The sequence below is a fragment of the Labeo rohita genome, chromosome 9, assembly GCF_022985175.1.
Source record: "Labeo rohita strain BAU-BD-2019 chromosome 9, IGBB_LRoh.1.0, whole genome shotgun sequence".
Lineage (NCBI taxonomy): Eukaryota > Metazoa > Chordata > Actinopteri > Cypriniformes > Cyprinidae > Labeo > Labeo rohita.
Window position 1 is genome coordinate 26,362,643 of NC_066877.1, and position 19,184 is coordinate 26,381,826.

Consider the following 19,184-nt stretch of genomic DNA (forward strand, 5'->3'; position numbering starts at 1 on the left):
ACATCTGTGTTTGTGTGGGAGCTAAGTATGCTACATGTCACAGCTCATAACGAAGAGATTGCAGAAAGGGATAAACTAAACCGAAATTGGGGAAAAACAGCAGTAGAGTGTGAGAAGTCATTTTATAGTACTTGTAGACAAACAGAAACCAGAGAAATCTATATATTTTTGACCACTTAAAGGGACGGTTTGCTTCTGAAAGATTGAAATATTTCACTTTTTGTGTTTCACATCATGGTAGTGAATAAAGACAATTTTTTGGGTGAACTATTTCTTAAATGCAAGTTCTTATGGTTCGAGGATCTCTGTTTAAGCAGTTACAGATTGAATCTTTAGGTTCATTAGATCAATGGGAATCACTGAACTGGCACACAGGCTTTTGAAACACCAGCAGGCAGATGGCACCTTATGCCAGCCAGATGAGGGGGCACCCATGTGGCAGTGATGGAGTTCATATTTAAGCCATTTCGTATTGGCTAATGGCCATTCATTTACAGCGGGGCATGTTAAGGCATTATGCTGAATGTGCCCATTTTGACCCTCTTGCTATTTTGCAGCTGTCGGATCAAAACAGCTCCGTGCTGTACATCTGCTCAAATGGAAGACAAATGGATAAAAACCTGGTGTTATTTTACTGTGTTGTAGAATATATTGATGAAACAAACAGCCTAATGCAGGTTCTGTGCAGCCTAAACACGCAGCAGCGGCAACAGGTGTTATTTGTGTTTGCTTATTATCAGGCCCAGACGGAAACTCGCTCTTTTTTTAAATTCCATTTTCTGTTTTGATTTTGAGGGGAAAATCTGCAGAATTGTAATGTGTGGAATGAAGTTGAGCATAGCAAGGTTAATTAAATAAAGCATTTTATTCAAATGAAAGCCTAAAAGGTAGGTATGTGTAGGGTTATGACTGTTGAATGACTTTTTTTTTTTTTTTAACCCTTTTCTGAAATCTAAGTGGTTAAGTTGATTTTTAAGCAGCTGTACACCAGATAAACCAATTAAGTTTATGTGCAAGTTGTTTAGCACTCTTAAACATTGTGATATAGGTTTATTACCAATAGTAATTAACTATATTAATTCAGACTTTAATGTGGTTATTATATTTACCTTTATCGCATTGCCATTACTGCCACTTATGTCTGATAACACATAAATTAGTGGGGAAATAAATAAATAAATAGAAAGAAAAAACCCTAGAAACAACATGTTGTAAAATATTATTGCAATTTAAAATAGCAATTTTTAATTTAATATACTGTAAAATAAAATTTATTCCTGTGATGCAAATTTGAATTTTTAGCATCATTAATCCAGTCTTCAGTGTCTCATGATCCTTCAGAAACCATTCTGTTTACAACATTGATAAATCAAAAAAATTGTGAAGGATCATGTGACACTGAAGACTGGAAAAATCAGCTTTGTGTCACAGAAATTGTATTTTAAAGTATATTAAGAGAAATTTTTATTTTTATTTTAAATTGCAAAAATATTTCATAATGTTACTGTTAATGTTACTGTTACATATTCTATATCAAAACTCAAAATATGTCATTTCCATACCTGAACTACATATTTTACAGTCACCTTTATGCAGATTAATTGTAAACACAAACTAGGGTAGAGCGGGGACGAAAGTAACGCTATATTCTCAGAGCCCGGACTATATTTGCTTTCCACGCTATGACAGCACATTCAGCATGCAACCCTTGATGGAGCTGAGAAATATCACGTGATTTCATCATTGTTTCCCGCGGTTAGGTCTGGAAAGCAGTTTTCAAATATAGTAAGTAAATTATGGAACCGGTAATTTTTTTTCAAATTAATTGTGTTGTTTCTCATTTCATGTGTCACAGTAATGATTAATTTACATGTTATTTAGTGCTGTAATACATCCTGCAGTTTGGCTTTTTAGAGTTTTTCAGTATAGAAGTAAATCGGATTTAAATGTCAAGAGTTCCTGTCGGGATGAAAGTAATACTTGTTATTTTTGTCCCCCTACAGTGACAAAAAGTGTTTTTGTCCCGAAGCATGCTAATTGCACTTTGTGTCTTGCATCGTTTATTAAAACATTTATTATAAATGTTTGTGTTGTATTATACCAAAAGAATGTGCCAAGAGTGAGGATCAGAAAGACAGACAAAGGTCTGATTCAGCCACTTTGGGCGTTTCTGGATATAAGCCTATCAGTCAATATCAGTCTCAGGGCTGTTGCTACATCGCATTTACCTTAGTCATATTTAGGTTGTAGCCATACTTTAGCTTTTCCACCTCCACCTATGAATTTGCAGTGTTTCCAGATGTTTTTATGCACATTTTGAATTTATGCATATATACAAACAACTAGATGGAAATATAAATAGGCCTACTGTTAAATTATGTTGAGAATTTATATTGTGCTAATTTAATTTTCATATTGTTCATTGTTATTTTTTTTTAATAAAAAGTTGCATAAATAAATAATTTAAACAATTCAAGTTTTGAAACATTTGATTAAACAAATTTAAAAGGAAAATGTAATCATTTTTTGCAAAGAATAAGGACAGAGTATGTTTGCAGTTACATATTAACAAGGTCATCATCATGTATATTTAATAAATCAAGAGTAACACAAAAAAAAAAATCTAGCTTTTATTGTTGTGTTACTTTTGCACCTGTGTGTACCCCCGTAGTGCCAATCAACGGGGTCAAAAGTAACTGTGCAACCTATGTTCAAACTGAAATTATACTGAAGTCTTTCTTCATTTTTACAAAATACCACCTGGTATTAAAAGACCACACTTCTGAGTTATAGGCCACAGCAAAAATATATCTCTGTCTACAACTTTATCTTTTTAAATTATGTTTTTCTGAAAAATGGTACTTTCGTCCCCGCTCTCCCCTAGCTATCACAGTGGCCATCCTTCACAAAACTTATCAACCAGACTTTTATCATAGGTAGAACGCAAAATGTTTTAACACAAGCATTTCAGTCAGATGTAATTTATGCAATATTTCAAACCTTTAACCCACGGGAGAAAATCAAGACGCCGCAACAGTTTAAAATCAGCCCAGTTCTGTGGAAAAAATGTGGATTTGGCAACCCTACATCCAAACACCAGCTGCATCTAAAGCGATTTAAACTAGATTTTAATACTAGAATATTAGAATGACTGCGGGAGCGGGTTTAAGAAAACAGTCCCGTGCAAGGCTTTAATACAAAAACGCAGACAATGAATGGCGACCGTAGGTCCAAAAAGAGGACATGTGCCCTATATAACAATAGACAGTACATTTACAGCATTTTTTACATTTTCACTCAAGTTATATAAATTAAAATTAGTTTGAACAAAGCATTATGATCAAATATAAAGCAACAATGAACAGTGGTGTATAACAGTATATCTTTTTAGTGCCATAGAAGACAGAAATTCATACAGGTTTGGAACAACATGAAGGTGAGTTAATGATTAAGCTTATTGTAAAGTGTTATCTTCCTTTCATGTATAAAACTAGGGTTTGATGGTTTCTGTATGATTGACTTGTGTGATGAATGCTCAAAACATGTAGGCCAGTGAGGGAACAGGCAGTGCATTTCCTGTTCAGTCATTAGTGCAGGTTTAGACTTGCTGAAGATCTGCCTCAGGCTAATTTCCTATGTGCTCTGGGTTAGAGAACAGAGCCGCCACACAGCAACTGAAGTTAATTCTCCAAAGAATCAAATGATCCAAATTTGCCTAAAGTGCAAAGCGCTGTGTTTACCGCGCAAAGAGTTTGACGGGGTCTTGCTGTGTTCTTTAAGCAAATGGAGGTTAATTTGTTTTAGTCAGGGGCTCTGATTAAGTTCTTTACAGATGGCAGGACTGCACAGATAGCATCCTTTTTCACAGACCTGTCTACATCCATTAAGTCTAAAGGACGGGACAACGCGTCTTGTCGTTAGACCCTGTGAGGAATAGTCTACAGGCTCGAAAACAAGCTGAACTCAAACTATCTCAGCCTTCACCTAATAGTCCTATCCAATTTCAACACATCCTAGAGAAAACTCGCGGCATTAGCCAGAATTTGTCTATAAAAAGAGCCCACAAGAGGATAATATGCTAATAAGCATCTCTCACGTTGCCAGACTCAGGGCGAAGCTATTACTTTTATTAGTTAAAAAAAAGTGCTATAGTGTAAAACTACCCTAAATACTGTGTAGTTATTTTTCTGGTGAATAAGGAAAACCAAACAGGCCGTATGTGACAAATAAGACTTGTGTTTGCCCGCGTAAATGTTATATCGCCTCCGGCTGTTGTTTAGCAGCTAAACTGTCGCAGAATGGGCGTACAGAGTAATGACTTGTGGACCCTAAGGGGCACTTGGTACATCGTTGCTGACAACAGTGTCAAAATGGATCCTTAACCCTCTTCATATTATTACCACTCAAAAATGAAAAGCGATAGAGGGAGAACAGAGGCGAGAAAAGCTGCCGAGCATAATTACCGAGACACATTACGGCGTGCGTGATATTTTCCCCGCCACGCGAAACCTCTCGGAGGATTCCGACGTGCCTCGATATTCCGTTTGCGGTGAGAACTTTTAATTATACATGAATGAGTTTTAGTGCTGCCTCTCGGTGAGGACCTCTGAGATTAGAGCGCTGTATGCTGAGCTTCCAGGGGTCATGATTAGCTAGTCACACAAGGCTGAACGTTTGATTGAATTTAGCTGGGAAAATTAAATGTTGAAATTTGATAGGGTTGAGATTACTGTATAAGAAACTTAAACAAGGCCAACAGGAGAGCGGTGTACTTTTAAGGGAACGGAATCACAGTTGCCTCTCTGAGGGTCGGCGGTGTATTATATTATAAAAAGCAGTGTAGCGTTGATTAGAATGATATTAGATTGATGTTGATCCCACTGTACCATGGTACATGTAACCTAAAAGCTCTTTAATGAGATACAGAGTGCTTTTCCCCCTACCTATAAAGCTCTTAGGGTTCAGAGGGAATGAAAGACATCATGTAAATGTGTTAGTATGGCTATCAGTACAGCCCCAAGATATTGCTCTGAGAAGCCAGAGATTAATAAGAGACTTGCTCTATATATGTAGGCCTATGTGTGTGTGCGTATGTTATTAAATGTGGTCCAATCGCACATGGAGATGTAGACTTTGCCTCAGGATGGAGATTGCGCTGCCATTCATCTGTATACGCCAGAGGCAAAGAATACATATTTCATCTATATTTGACATTCTTTGCATGCTGCAGTTTAGGTAATTTGGCTCATACATGGGCCATGTAACTAACATTTCCATTTAAGCTGTGAAGTCATGTCACTTCACATTCATAAATTCATTCAGTTTCATTTTTTTTTTTAAATGTCTTGACAAGCTATTATATATCATACACATATATACACTGCCGTTCAAAATTTTGAGATCAGTATGACTTTTAATGAAGTCTTTTCTGCTTATAAAGGCTGCGTTTATTTGATTAAAAATACAGAAAAAAACAGTAATATTGCAAAATATTATTACAATTTGAAATAGTGGTTTTCTATTTTAATATATTTAATATATATTTTAAAATAGAATTTATTCCTGCGATGCAAAGCTGAATTTTCAGCATCATTACTCTAGTCTTCAGTGTCACATGACCCTTCAGAAATCATTTAATATGCTAATTTATCAATGTTAAAAACAGTCACGCTGCTTAATATTTTGCTGGAACCTACGATACTTTTTTCAGGAGTCTTTAATAAATAAAAAGTTAAAAAGAACAGCATTTATTTAAGTTAGGAATCTTTCATAACATTTAAAAGTTTGGGGTCAGTAAGTTATTATTCTTAATTTTTTTGAAAGATGTGTTCATCAACGATGTGTTAAATTGATAAAAATGTGATAGCAAAGCACTTATATTGTTAGAAAAATGATTTATAATAATAAAATTATATAATAATAAGTAATAAAATCAGCATATTAGAATGATTTTTGAAGGATCATGTGACACTGAAGACTGGAGTAATGTCTGATGAAAATTCAGCTTAGCATCACAGGAATTAATTATATTTTAACATATATTAAAATAGGAAACAGCTATTTGAAATTATAATAATATTTCACAATATTACTGTTTTTTTAAACAAGAAAATGTAGCCCTAATGAGCATAAGAGAATTCTTAAAAAATTGTATTTTAATTAAGAATCATTTGATATGAAATACCTTTAATTTGGAAAATAGGCATTACTAAAATACAATATTTATAAAAGCATAAGCATACTGTTTAAATCAGTGCGATATCAGCTTTTGGTCAAACTCCCCCTTAATATTATAAAATAATTACTACAGGAACTTGGTCCTTGCTTTGTGGTCCCTGAACTTTCTGAAGTTGAATAGCCTGAATTCAGTGGTTTATCACTGCTTGAGAAGGTCTGCGGAAAAAAGAAACCCAGATGACTGTAATTGCATCTTTTTTTTTTTGCCATTTTTAACCCTCCGTTAGCACAGATGAGTGAAGCTCGTGATGCTACTCTTGCTGCCTCACCGCAGGTGGGAACAAATTGAGCTGAAGCTCATTAAGGAAAGTGTCGTGGCGATGGTGATCTAACCTTCAGCCATCTCTCAAAGGATCTCGGAGGAGGCCGGGCAGCTGCAGTTGTCTCTGTCCCCACGCTGATCGAGCATGCAGACTCAGCCATACTGAATAATGCACGGCACCTGCCTGAGCTGAAGGAGGCCTGCTGTGTGAAGAAGAAAGAAAAAACGGCCCGCTAATTGACATTGGTTTCTCATGCTGTGCTAATGAATTATCCATGGGGCAGGGATGAGGCATGGCGCGTACCGTCCTGTAAGGTACGTGCTGGTATCTTCAAGAGAGTTTAATAGATAAATGATAGGTGTTTTTAAGTGCCATCTGATTTATTTGGCCATTATGTTCCTAGATCTCACTTAGAAGAGATGTCAGGAAAGGGAGATATCAATTTTTTTTCTTTAGGGAAATTACAGAATACGTCTTTCATGTTCAACTCATGACATTACCATGATGGTTGTCATTGCATTGAAAGAACTCCAGGCTATTAGTACGCTTGGGCTCAATTTCTAATAATAGGGAAACAATGGAGACTTTTTTTTTTTCCCCTTTTTCTACCTTTTGATGTTTAAATGTATCGTTCTGCTTTAGAACAGTGCATAATTGCTTTATATTATATTATATATAACAGTATTGTGTTTTACTGTATTGTATTGCTTCCATTTGTCTTGTTTCAGACTTTACCATAATCTAAATCGTGGAAAAAACTTATAATAAAGCATAAGTAGGTGTTTCCAAAATTCCAAAATCTGGTCTAACAGGTGGTCAATAACGGAACAATGCAAAATGAGAGCAAATTTTGTAAAAGTAACATTATTTTTGGTTTATATAGGAGCCACTGCCATACTTGGAACAAAATTGGCCACCAGGCATCAAGCAGTTTCTCTTCTGCATCACATACATTGTGATCTGGCCAGATTTGCATCCAACAGAGCACAGAGGGAAGGGAAATTCCTTTTCTACTCTGCTGCAGATTTCCTGCCGTTTTAATAGGACAACATCTACCAGTTCCTGTAAAACACATGGTAAGATATCCTTTTTGTAATTGTTAAAGATTTTTATTTCATTTGCTGGGTTCAGTTAGATTTTCTAATTTCATAGTATGTGGTATTAGCTCTACAACACTGTACATTCTTCTACACAATGGTAATAAAATGCATCTAACCATATAAACGGATCTTAATTGATGAGTTTAGGAACCACTGATCTAATGCGCATAAAGTATATTCTCACCTGGTATACTGTAGAAATGCAATATGATGATCAATTTGTTTTATTCCCATTCAAAGAACCACATTTGTCGGATGAATAACAGGCTGTTTCTAATGTGCCTTCAATATGAGCAATCAGTCTAGGAAGTGAACGTCAACACATTTTATCCTGTGCATTATTACCCACAATAGGTGCTGATGTAGACAAACAAGCAAGAAACAGCTGTATACGAGCATGCTTAAATCACTGCAGGAGCCAATGTGTTGCACACAAAGACAAGCCATTTTATGTCTGTTATTGTAAATTGATGCTGCTCACAGCTTGGTTTCATACTTGTCCGCTTTTTAATTCACTTCTTATTTTCTCCGTGCTCTTATCTGAAATTACTGTTCAAAATTACTGTCTCTTATGAAGAATTTAAAACCCTAATTAGTCATACCTTGTCTCAGAAAACCAGAAACGTAGCTCGACAATTTCCCTGTCATATTTTCTGTGACGACTTAAAAAACCTAAATGAGCCACTCTGCATTTCATATAACAACACTGCCTGTAGTATTACTTCCCTTGTTTTATGAAAATATAAATAATTAGACACAACTAAAAGAAGTGATTTGTATTCCAACGACAGTAAGACACTCAGTACTGCCGTTAAACTCAAACTTGTGCTTAAAGTAAAATTAAAAAATGCACAGGGCCCTGAAAATGGACTTCCTGTTTGGATTAAAAACACCTAAATCATGCTACATTGTTTGTGGTGGTTAAACTCAATAATACAATGATTTTATTAAGGGCATAGTTTTTAAAATTACTTTTTTAATCATTTAGTCATCCTCATGTATACATCATTATTGTCTGTATAATAAAAATATTTTTTTTTTATACAAGTATTTTTCATAGTGACCACAGCTATCTTCAAAAGGACAAAAAAAAAAAAAAAAAGAAATACAACAAAAGCTTCATAAACGTTACCCATACAAAGAAAAGGATAAATGAGGTGTATATATGTATATACAGTACTGTGCAAAAGTTTTAGGCCACTAGTATTTTCACCAGCTAAAAAATGGTTTAAAGTTAGTTATTTCTATCTTTTGCTGTAGTATGTCAGTAAAAAAATATCGGTTTACATTTCTAAACATTCTGTTTGCCATTAATTGTAATAATCTAGTGAGATTTTTGTTTGCACAAGGAGTCTGACAACAGCCAGTGCTCCACACTGATCTAATCTCATCATCATCCAGTCTTCCTGGAATGACATGAAGACACAGAACAAACTGAGAGTAAATCCAGAAGAACTGTGGCAACGTCTCCAAGATGCTTCAAGAGACCTACCTACAAAGCTACCTGAAAAATTTTGCGCATGTGCACTTAGGGCAAAAGCTGCTGTAAACGCAAAGAATGGTCGCACCAAATGTTGATTTCATTTAGTTAATAGAAGGTAATTGATAAAGAAAATCTGTTTATGACAGCATCCTCATTTTACAGCATTTTTACACAAGTGCCTAAAACTTTTAACAGTGCTGCAGCTTCGCAGGTAGGTTTCTTGAAGCATCCTGGAGACTTTGTCACAGTTCTTCTGGATTTAGTCTGTCTGAGTTTGTTCTGTTTCTTCATGTCATTCCAGAGACAGACTGGATGATGATGAGATCAGATCTCTGTGTGGAGCACTCGCTATTGTCAGACTCCTTGTGCAAACAAAAATCTCACTGGATTATTACAATTAATGGCAAAATGAATGTTTGGAAATGTAACCTGATATTTCCTACTGACACACAACAGCAAAAGACCGAATTTAACTGACTTTAAACCATTTTTTAGCTGATGAAAATACTAGTGACCTAAGACTTTTGCACAGTACTGTATATATATATATATACACACACACACCAATCCTACACCTAAACCTAGCGCTCACAGGAAACTGCACATATTTACTTTCTCAAAAAAAAGAAAATCATTCTGTGTGATTTATAAGCCTTTTGAAAAGAAGAATGTCCTCAAAGCCCTCTCCTTATAATACCCATGTCATACCCATGTCATAATACAGATTTGTGTCCTGATATGTCACAAAAACACGGACACGTGCGCACACACGGATAGATAGATACAACAGAACAATGCAAAATGAGAACAAATTTTATAAAAGTAACATTATTTTTGGTTTATACAGGAGCCACTGCCATACTTGGAACAAAATTGGCCACCACCATCAAGCTGTTTCTCTTCTGCATCACACACATTGTGATCTGGCCAGATTTGCATCCAACAGAGCACAGAGGGAAGGGAAATTCTTTTTCCACTTAGCTACAGATTTCCTGCCATTTTTGTTCTGATCGGCCTCTGTTAACCTTGTCTAATAGGTGCTCAAACTTCCTTGTGGCACTTTGGACCACGACTGTGCATAGCAATTTTCATGTTGATAGAACAAATGGTTGTGTATTTATAGCCATTTTTAAGGGTTTTCCCTCTTATAGCACCACAAAGTGGTCACACTCCATGATTTCTTTATTTATTTTTCCTGTGACCTCAGATTGAGCTCTTACGTATGTGTACATTCTGTTTAGGAGTTACAGGCATTTTACTAAAATTTTACAAAAAGCCCCTTTCAAACGTTTTGGAGTCTCTTTGCGACGGTGAGTCAAAAGTTCAACTTTTTAAATTTAATTATAGATATTCACTCTCCAGAGTGAATCTTTCTGCACTGGTCTGGTTCCGATCGGGTGGAAAACCTAGGACTAGTTCGTCAAAAAAGTAGCCAAATCCAAAATACCCCAAAATTTTGCAAGCTCACGACTGAATCTGAGGCATACGTTTTGTCCGGTGTGAGCCAAGGATTCCAACTGCATTAGACACTTGAGCCTACGACTGACGGTTTAGGAGTTATGAGTGATCCTGCCAAGTTTCAAGTCTCTAGACTTATGGTTTGGTCTGCATGAGCAGTTTTACACGATGATAGCAGATCCTTGGCCATTCTAACAGTTACAATAGGGTTTCAGCGCTATGTGCTTGAACCCCTAAAGACTGCCAGTAAGAGCTGTAATGTTTCTCCTAACATGTGGCTCATACCATGGGTATGTAGAGCAGAAGGGGTCTTTCCCTTTTCTCACCTGTTCCTCTCTGCAGGCTGTTTTCCTACAACTGTTGCACTTGATGAACTGTGTCAGCTAATAGACCAGGGCGGATAATCAATATCTGAACTACAATATTCTCAAAAGCCTTTTCCCAGTACCAGTCAGCTGCAGGATCCCCCTGCCTCCAGACATGCGCTCATGTGCTCTGTATCCTAATAATTCTCTCAAGGTTATCTTCAAATTGAGGATTTTTTTTTTTCTTAGTTGCAATATCTTTCTCTAAGATGTAATCAAATATTCAAGACTGGGGTGGCCAAATGTATAACATTAAGAATCTTTCATTCTGAAAACCCATAGTGGTTGGCTTAAGGAAGCTCTCTGCGTTGGCTATTTAAAATATTTGGGATTTTAAACAGTGCTGAAGTTTTCATAGCTGCAACATACATAGAAGTTGTCAAGTCAAGTCACCTTTATTTATATAGTGCCCAAGAGTAGCATGTACAGGGTGAAAAGTAATGGTCCTAATACTGAGCCCTGCAGTACTCCATATATGACAACACAATTTTCACACACTGCTACTTGATAAAACTAAAGACATAGTCTAATATTGCAAATATTTTCATGATTGATCTATTCAAGGATTCTCTACAGGTGTATCATTTCAATTCTCACTTCCATTCTGTTCATTATGCAAAGTTTTTCTAATGATTGTCTTATTCTGCTCATTTCTCCTTTACATAAGAATGTATTTGATGTGTTATGTTGCTTGTGTTCTGAAATGTTTTCTACAAACTCCAGCGTGCATACAGTATACAGTAATGCCTACATTTCCATGTTTTCATTTTGCTAGACACTTTTAGAGAGGGAGAAACAAGATGCTTACAGGCTGATTACTTCTCCTCTGTGACTTTTAGTTAAACATCAGCCCACATCCAATTCTCTTTGCTACGTCGTGTTTTTCTCTCCTGTTATCTCAGTCTCTTTCTGAGTTCCTTTCTCACAGCACTGAACCTGCTCCCTCCCTTTGCATCTCTTTTTAACAAACACCCACTGAATAATTAATTCTATTTGAGATATAATTTTAAAATATTAATTCTCCTTGCGATGTGAAAGAATGTTTTCTCAGAACTGATAGTAAAGAGCATATGCAAGGTGCACTAGACTCACATTCCGTATGTAATGGATGCCATTTTTTTATTTATTTATTTTTTTATTTTATTCATGGGCGTTGTGGCCTTTAATTTAATCACTACAGCTTATATGCTACAGTAATAAGGCTAGGCACTATATTGAATATTCATACTGATAATATAAAATGAAACATTGCATATTGTAATTGATTTTAATGTGCCTTTATTATGCAACCAATTTTCCTAAAGAGTTTGTCATTCATTTTATGATATGTGGTATCTTGACTTGGGGATTTTAACAGCAACAAAAAAAAAATTATGGAGAAAATTTTTATTGGAGAAAAATTATATTTTAATGTTTTTGTGTTTGCTCACAAATGTGTTTTTTTGGTTTTTTTTGTTTTTTTTTGCAAGAGAATTTAAGTTCCCCAAAAAGGCTGGTCACCCATGTAAGACAAATACACAAGAAGACAGGATAAAGCAGACTCTCAATGAGGAATCGGTTCAGCACTGCAGCTGGAATTGCTTGCCAGTTCAGTGCTGAAAGCATAAAGAATCAAAAGGCTAAGCTCACCTTTGCTGAGAAGCATATTGTGCAGAGAGGAGAACTGGTCCGAGTTTACTTTAGAGATGAGATCAAGTTTAAGTCTGATGTCAAGCTGAGGAAAGACCGAAGCCTAAGTGTGTAAAGACGTCAGTGAAAGATGGAGGACGAAGTGTCATGGTTTGAGGGATGTTTTCTGCAGCAGGAGCTGGGTCTCTTATCTACATGGCAGGCTGAATGCAAATGTTTATCAGAATCTTTTTCAGCAACTAGCTGTGCATTATCCCTACCAACATGTAGGTAACATTTTAAGGTACTACAGTAGACTCAAAGATGCCAACTAACGCTTCATGGTACAGTATTTGCAGATTATTTTGGGCTTCCACATTGTACCTAATAAACTAATGTCCTCATGGTAAGCAAAAAACTTTCTCTGTGTGGGGAAAAAATTCGGATGTAGCAGCCAATCAGTTAGGCTTGGCATCTTGCTGTTGTGAGGTGAGCTTTTGTAATCTGTTGAGTGAAGCTTAATAAAATGCGTGAGTGGAGAGGGGTGCTAAAGCCGGGCCTGTTGTTGATGGTTTTGTATATCCCTCTAAAGCCACTCAAGCAGGGCTGAGGGTGGGCTCACTTTCAATATTTATGAAATTGGCTCTGTGTGAAATTGGTTTTTGCCTAATGGATCCTTGCATGACTGCACTCCTTAAAAGACACTGGAGTCACAAGAAAGGAGAGATGAAGAGAGCAACAGAGTTGAAGAGAGGGATCATATAAGATGAGTTGAGAATCGGCGAAACCCTCGAACCCAGGCCTACTATAAATATTAATGCGTTACACAAGAGATCAACCAGTAGGTTTGCGCACAATTCAAGGAATTGTTCGGTGAAAGAATACCGACACTTCACATGAACCCGCAGTTATCGCCCACAACTATCCTATTTGCAGATTTGTGAGCTTTCAAAATTTTGCCTTGACTTTATGACTGCGCCATTTGCTTCAAATGGCAAATCTGTAAGTCGCACGATGAAGTCACCCAGAACGGCGAATGCAATTTACACCGGTTTCGAGAGGAAGCCATTTCGCTGCACAGAGGGAAGCAGAAGCTTTCCAGAGAGCTCTTTACGCTGGTTTTATCGTTTTGGACCCAACCAGCCGGCTAATGAGGATGACCGTGAGCTTGCTCACTGTAACGGTGATATGGATGCCGGGAAAACTGAAATGTAAAGCTGCCCGGACAGAATGGCACGCACTATAATACCGTGGTACATTAAGCAATAATTGGAAGGACCTCCTGATTATGAAGTCAGCCCATTTGGCTGGAGTGCCACATCTCCCCTCTTTCACAGATGGTTAGCTTAGATTAAGTGGGGGAAAATCAAATGTACGGGCCCTATCTCTTTGGGGCAGTGCTGGAGCATCTTACTCAGCGGCCTTGGTAATTTACGAGGAGGACGGGGCTCCGTGGATCCCTCTGTTCCTCCATATGTCTGCCTGTGACATTTACCAGACTATCTGGATTAATTAGTTTTCATGGCCCATACGCACGGGGCATGTTCGCAAAGAATTCCCACGGCCATTTCAGCTACCAGTCGCACCAAAGCATCAACCTGTCCCATTAGCCTTTTTTAGCCATTTATATATGAAATGTGACCCCAAGAGGTCTATGGAGAAAAGCTAATCGTTGGCATTTTTCTCAGTTGTAGTTTGTAGGAATAATCTGAGAATTTTTATATCATATGCTGTTACTTCGGATTTTATTGTATAAAGACATACTACCGTTCAAATGTTTTAGGTCGGTAAGTCAAAAATATCTCCTATGCTTACCAAGGCTGCCAATATTAAAATGTAATTTCCAACTGCCATTACTCCAGTTTGCATCGTCACATGATCCTTCAGAAATCATTCTAATATTCTGATTTGGTGTGCAAGAAACTTTCTGACTCTTCAATGTTGAAAACACTTGTGATACTTGTGTTAATTTTTGTGGAACCTGTGATACTTTTTTCAGGATTCTATGAACAACAGAAAATTCAAAGGAACAGCATTTATTTGAAATTGAAAAATGTCTCAATGTTATGGAAGCCCGTTTCCGCCATTGAGTAAAAAATAAACAGAGTATTTGCAATTTTTTTTATCTCACAATTCTGACCTTTTTTCTTGCAATTGCAAGTTTAAATTGTGCATTTTTTTTTTAAGAGTTGTGTGATATAAACTCATAATTCTGACATGTTTCTCACAATTGCATGAAATAAAGTCACAATTGTGAGAAAGTCAAATTTGCGAGATATAAACTCAGAATTCTGACTTTCTCTTCAGAATTGCGAGACAAATTCAGAATTATGACTTTTTTTTTCTCAGAATTGTGTGATATAAACTCGTAATTCTGACATCTTTCTCAGAATTGTGTGACAAACTCACAGTTGTGAGTAATAATGTTGCAATTCTGAAAAAAAATGCAAGTTTATATCTCACCATTATGAGAAAAAAGTCAGAATTGCTCACATTTGTGAGAAGAAAAGTCAGAACTGTAAGTTTGTATCTTGCAATTTTAACTTTATAACTCAAAATTGTGAGTTTATCTCTCACAATTCTAAGAAAATGTAAGAATTGTGAGAGAAAGTCAATATTACCTTTTTTATTTTTTATTCAGTAGCAGAAACGGGCTTCCATTCAATGTTTTATACTGCTGCTTAAAAGATGTCTAAGTATCTTATTTTATGTTTCACAGAATAAAGAAAGTCATACAGCCTTGGAACTACATGAATGTGAGTAATGATGACCACAATTGTCAGTTTTGGAAAACCATCCAACCATCCCTTTGAGAACCATCCAAAAATGTGCTAATGGGACCCTACTAATCAACCAAACAAGGACCCCCTTCAGTATAACCAAACACAATTGCAAAAAATAATTTCAAACCGGTTTCCCAAACACTTTTCCATCTGTCACACAAACATACAGTCCTGCCCCAAACCAACACGATTGGTTGAGTTAATGTTGATATGTCCGACTTAAACAGAGTAATGTGTTGACAGCACCACAGAGACCCAGTGATTTTGGGGGAATTACCCTAAAGTGCAGTATCGCAGTAAGTAGTCTGCTCAAGAGCGAGAGAGGTGGTGGCCTACAATGCCTGCTCCACTGCCCCGTGTTAAACAGGAAGAACCGCAGGAGGAAGCTCTTCATTATACAACTGCTTAAAGGAGTGAAATGCCTCGAGAGAAGGAAGGGGAGCGAGTGAGGGAGGGGAACTGACAGGCTCATCCCTCTCTGTCTCTCTCCATCCATCCCGTGTGTTCATGACAGCTGTCAGCCAAGCAGAACGCCTACTGCCAGTCAGGTAATTCATATTCCCAACCTGCAGCCGGAGAGAGGGACGGGGTGGGAAGACAAGATGCTGAATGGGGTAAAGTGGAGGATGAAAAAAGGTGATGATACTTTTGTTTAAAGCTGAGGAGAGAGTTTTTAAAAAGATGGCTAGATAAAAATTTCTTATTTGAAAAGTGAAAGATACCAGGGTCACCAACACTAGAAGTCTATCAGCTAGACCAGTACCAAACCAGCATAATTTAGCAGGACTCTGCCATTAGAGATTCAGGACAAATCCATAAACAGAAAGCAGAAAAAAACTCCCCACATGAGATCAAGGGAAAGAGAACGGGCCTGCTCTGCCTTGCGTGACCAATAGTTGATACAATTGTACGTAATTCTCCATAATGGGAAGGCAGGCTCAAGGCTGTTAGCAGTAATGAGAACATGGTACGTGCTTTAGGGCCGCACTCTCTGATGTCCCTTTCTTTTTTACTAGACAAACTCCACTTTAAAACAGGCCTGAGAAATGGCTCTTAGAGACACAAGCGCAGAACGCACCTGTCTTATCATTTCTGTCACCCTATCAACACCTAATTGCAAAAGCAATACTGCTCTTATATTTAATTGGCGATTCATAAGCTACACTGTGGAATATGTCTGTTGCTGGGAAAAATGTTGGTTGGTTCCATAAAGAAACAAGAATGGAGCATTCTCTCTTCTTCAAGGTGAGCTAAAGAAGACCGCATTAAGAATCGTGTTCTTTATTTGTCAAATATTTAGCCATTTGTCACGAGATGTTCAAGGTTGTTTTCAACATCCAGATGAAATATTAAAAAAAGCTGCCTGGCCTTTGTTTTGTTTTGGTAAATGCTTAAAAGGAACAGTTCACCCAAAAATTAAAATTCTGTCATTAATTACTCACCCTCATGTCGTTCCAAACCTTTGTTCATCTTCGGAACACAAATTAAGATATTTTTGAAATTCGAAAGCTTTCAGACCCAGCATAGACTGCAACAGAACTGACACATTCAAGGCCCAGAAAGGTAGTAAGGACATCATTAATATTGTCCATGTGACATCAGTGGTTCAGCCGTAATGTTATGAAACTACAAAAACATGTTTTGTGTGCAATAACAAAAAAAAACAAAAATTCGTAAAAATTCATTGAATTTCTATCAGATTTGACAGCCAATCACTGTTTGCGTACACCATGACAGCAGCGCCATAAACTGAAACCTTTGACAAAAACTGTCCCTGACATCTCTTATAAAATAGTAAAAAAAAATTTAAATATTAATCCAAAACAAATTGAAGATTAGCAGAAAGGCTGTCCATTTATAAAATGATAGTTGTTTTGCCTAAAAAAAAACCTCTTCTCCATTGACATCAATTAAAAGTGACATCTGGTCTCCTGCACAAAAATCCATTACTTATTATTGGACCCTAACTTGGTATATTATGAATATTAATTTTGTAAATTAACAGCAGTGCCCCAAACTATGCAGTCAAGTGAGTAAAGTTCATCAAGAAGCAGTAACATCTGCATTTACACTACCAGTCAAAAGTTTTCAGACAGTAAGATTTTTTTTTTTGTTTTTAAAAGTCTCTTCTGCTCACCAAGCAAAAGCAGTAATATTGTGTAATATTTTTACTATTTAAAAAAACTGCTTTATATTTGGATATATTTTAAAATGTAATTTATTTCTGTGATCAAACTAAATTTTCAGCATCATTACTCCAGTCTTCAGCGTCACACTATCTTTCAAAAATCATTCTAATATGCTGATTTGCTGTTCAAAGATAAGCATGCAAATCATAATATTAGAATGATTTCTGAAGGATCATGTGACTGGAGTAATGATGCTAAAAATTCAGCTTTGAAATCACAGGAATAAATTAGATTTTAAAAAAATATTTAAATAGAAAATTATTTTAAATTGTAAAAATATATCAGATTTTTACTGTTTTTGCTGTACTTTGGATCAAATAAATGCAAGCTTGGTGAGCAGGAGCAACTTCTTAAAAAACAAAACAAACAAAAAAAAAAATTAAAAATCTCACTGTGCAAAAACTTTTGGCTGGTAGTGTACATAGAGTGAGAAATCGATCTTGAGATTTTGAGAAATGTTCAAATGAAGATCACAATAAATTGGGAAATCAATATTTTTACCCAGCCCTAATTGTGATTGTGTCACTTTGTCTTCCAGACCTGCACCTTGTTCGTGGAGAGACAGGTTGGCATAGGCAGTGCTGCCTGCCGTCCTCTGCCTGGCACATGTTCCTGGCACCGGGATGTGCAGTGAAAACCCCCTCCTGTCCGTCACATGTCACTAGCATGTTGCCAGTGCCGGACTTCCGCACCCCTGCTGGGCACAGTGAGTGTGATCACATCACCCTTCTGCTTGAGTCTCACTTGTTCCTCACACACACCTGCAGTAGCGTCAGTCCATGAGCAGGACAGCCACCACAACAAACACAATTATCCGTACACACACCCGCCCACACACACACATTCGCACATTCATTTAGTGTGCATTCAGTAAGGCACAAGCAACCCAGATTTGTGGTTTTCTCACAGCTTGGTTTTGCAATGATTACTTTAAAAGTAAGTTTCTACAGTTCAGTGCTCTTGAATTGCTACATGGGAACAATACATTGTACGCTCTCCGAGTGGATGGTGGATGGATAATTTGCTGGAATTACCAGGCACAATGAGTGACTGCGAAACAGCCACATAGAAAGGGACTTTATGACAACCAGATGCTTTATTGTTCTCTGGTAAATCGCAGATCAGAATCTGCTCAGAAATTCAAGGGAAGGCCAAACATTCCAACAATCTAGATCCTCCTATATCCATCAGGAGGCACTTCACCTGCTCTCATGTTCGGTTGTCACCCTCTATGCCAAATTATGGCCTTGTATATGCAACTGGATCACACACTGTTCCAGCATGCTATTCAGTAAACATATGCCTCATACAGTGTGCAGCTTTTTTTTTAATTATTATTATTTTAACTATAGTCTGCTACTGTTTTGCTTTTATGCATTTTGCACTAAAGCACTATGCAAATAAAAATGCATTGAAATTATTCACAGATTTGCAGTGGTTGGAAAAAATGTGAACTGAACACCTGGGAAATAGAAAATATTGGTCTATTTAGTTGTTTTACCACCATTTGCTTTCAATACAGCTTGCTGAGGTCTTAGAATAGAATCTTGCAACTTTTGAATAGTCTCCAGTTGGATGTTGTCTGCCAGTTTCTTTAGAAATTTTGGAGGAGGGAATCAGCTTCTGACTCTTCTCTAAAATTGCCCCAGCTGGTTTGATAATATTCAAGTGGGCAGATGTTGAAGTTTAACTGCCCAG

General features: G+C 36.9%; 1 long non-coding RNA gene across 3 annotated transcripts in view; it reads right to left on the bottom strand.

The window, feature by feature from the left end:
- LOC127170389 (uncharacterized) overlaps nucleotides 1–19,184 on the bottom strand; it is an 82,091-nt gene that overhangs the window by 20,889 nt on the left and 42,018 nt on the right. The window contains exons 3-4 of one of the 3 annotated variants that reach the window (XR_007828365.1): nucleotides 6,571–6,702; nucleotides 6,215–6,393 (exon numbers count right to left, since the gene is read on the bottom strand). The exons of 1 other annotated variant lie outside the window; for it this stretch is intronic. This is a non-coding gene — a long non-coding RNA (uncharacterized LOC127170389). Of the gene's footprint in view, nucleotides 1–6,214; nucleotides 6,394–6,427; nucleotides 6,703–19,184 lie in introns of those variants that run through there. One more of the 3 variants, XR_007828364.1, reaches the window with a different exon arrangement.